Source organism: Austrofundulus limnaeus, unplaced genomic scaffold (assembly GCF_001266775.1).
Source record: "Austrofundulus limnaeus strain Quisiro unplaced genomic scaffold, Austrofundulus_limnaeus-1.0 Scaffold23, whole genome shotgun sequence".
In the NCBI taxonomy this organism is placed as follows: Eukaryota; Metazoa; Chordata; class Actinopteri; order Cyprinodontiformes; family Rivulidae; genus Austrofundulus; species Austrofundulus limnaeus.
Window position 1 is genome coordinate 73,531 of NW_013952425.1, and position 2,412 is coordinate 75,942.

Consider the following 2,412-nt stretch of genomic DNA (forward strand, 5'->3'; position numbering starts at 1 on the left):
CAAATAAATGAACGAGCATATAACATTATTTATGACATTATTTTTGTCCATTCTAAGTACACTAATCTTTTTATTTTGTAACAACAAACGCAAAAGAAATGATGGTTGTCATTTTTAGGATAATTAATTCAGAAAATATTCCCAGGACCCCACCTTGATGTTTCAGGACCCCACTTTGGGTCCCGACCCCAAGGTTGGGAACCACTGATCTATTACGTACAAGGGTGGGTGTATAGAGTGTGATGAGGTCACAAGTGAGAACGCAAATAAATAGCAGAAAAAAATGTTTTGGTAAGCACTAAGAGTTTAGAAGCATCATGACTACCTACAAGTGTTTTTTTTTTAATTCAACACAATCCAGCCATGTTTTAATTGGTTGTGTAGCTGATAATAATTTGTGATGCTGTTTGAAGGGAGCTTAATCACAGGTGGTGATTAAACAGAGTTTATTAGATGAGAAAAGTTACTTTAAAGTTTACAAATCATGGTTTTCCACAGGACTGTGACTGTGATGGACTTGYGACCTGTCCAGGGTGTACCCCGCCCCTCGCACTGTGACTGCTGGACATGGGCACCAGTGATCCCCGTGACCCTAGAAGAGGAATAAACGGGTAGATAATGGATGGATGGATGGATGGGTGTTCCACAGGGTCTACGGCTCACTTTTCATATTGCTGATTTGAAACAAACAAGTAGATCTTCCACTCTCCTCCTCTGCTCCTTATTTTCTTGTTGTGGCTTTTAGTAAAACAAAAACCATAAACGTAGCGACGGCCTGTGACTGGTGTTTCTTCCTCCAGTTGCACACAGCGGACGTCTGAAACTGCGACGGCTCAGTGCAAATACATGTCTCGTTACAACCCCAGCAAATATCTATTTGTGGCAAATAATTTGAAGCAACAAYTTACAGCTCGTGCGTGACGAGTTTAGCGCTTTACGGAATCACAAACCGATACGTTGCGCGCGCAAACAGAGCAGGCAGTAAATCAACGCAGAAGTAAACACTGTCAAGTCTCGCAGCCTCTCTTCTTGCCTCTGTAAATTGCTACAACAAACCGCGTCCTCCCTCCTGGATTTCCCTTCCTGACGCCACTGGTTTCAACGGCGTTCGTGTGGCAGGAAGTCGTCTCCGCGGATCCCCGGCGGTCATGTGACCCCCGCCTTAGGTACTCTGGCTTTGGCATAAATATTTGATTCCTGTCATTCATTGATCCCTGCTTGTTTGTGACCCGCGCTCACAAATGCTTAGAGGAAGGCTAAGCTCGATGTAAATAATGCATGGAAATTCAGTGTGTGATCAGCAGARCCCCGCGAATCACAATATTCCGCTGGCATTTACACTGGGCTTTGGGTAAACACCGACAGGCAGGACGGATACCAGCAGGAAAAGCCCACTGAGCACAAATGACTGTCAGCTTTTGAGATTGTGTTTAAATCAAGCTTTCAGAAAGTGTATGTGTGCGCAAGACAGGATTTAAGCCCTGTGTAATGTCTAACATGTTACCAACACTTTATTACYTTTAACKTTTTTGCTTCTCTGTTGCCAGATAAGAAGGGTTTGGCAATAAAATACACCATTTTAGTGAACAAGCTCTCAGTGCTACGTGTGTTTTGRACATACATGAATATTTAACAGATCTATGAGGGAATTTTGTGATGAGGCGATTACACTAAGCTGTGTTTAAAAGATATTTTGATTTGGCTCAAAGAGAAGATTTAGACACTTTGGATTAAACTCGTCAAATAATAGTCGACAAAAAATAAATAAAAGTAAAAAAAAAATCCATATTTTGTAAATATCTTTAAGTAAAGATGCACCAATTGCTTGGCAGATTAGTGCAATYGGATCATTTTTAGCTTGACTGGACTACTTGCAGCCAAAAAGGCAGGGGATATGTTTTCGCCTGTGGGTGTTTATTTGCTGTATTATCAACGTAAGGGGAAAAAAAAGCAATGTAAGGAAATTATGTAACAGTGAACAGATCTTAACGAGTGCCCCTTTAAGGGAGACACTTGCTTTGAAATCCTTCTTTGTCACATTTAAATTATTCAGTTGGGGTTTATATAAAGTGGAACTGTAATGATTTGGTCTGAATTTCTCATTGTAATTTCACAAACCCCTTTTTCACCCTTTTCTGAAGTGTTTCTCAGATCAACTCGTTTTTAGGCTGTCTCTTTAAATCCAAAGGCACCTCACACCCGCCAGCTTCCAGAGAGGTCTATTCCCATTTGATAGATGGGTTTATGATTGTTTAGCTGCACATAAACAGTTTATTTACAAATTACTTTAAAAAAATGTCAACAAGGGAAGACGTGTCCATCCAGCCTTACGTGTTAAAGCCAGAGTCTGACCCAGAGCCAGAGGAGAACGAAGAACGAAGACAATGAAATTGTAGTTGGTAAGTTCATCGC

General features: G+C 41.0%; 1 protein-coding gene and 1 long non-coding RNA gene across 2 annotated transcripts in view; one reads left to right on the forward strand and one right to left on the reverse strand.

Annotated features, from left to right (window-relative positions):
* LOC106514836 (ATP-binding cassette sub-family A member 1) overlaps positions 1–2,412 on the reverse strand; it is a gene marked incomplete in the record, with an annotated part of 219,691 nt that overhangs the window by 45,302 nt on the left and 171,977 nt on the right.
* LOC106514837 (uncharacterized) overlaps positions 1,079–2,412 on the forward strand; it is a 49,303-nt gene continuing 47,969 nt past the window's right edge. The window contains exon 1 of the long non-coding RNA XR_001309935.1: positions 1,079–1,166. This is a non-coding gene — a long non-coding RNA (uncharacterized LOC106514837). The remainder of the gene's footprint in view (positions 1,167–2,412) is intronic.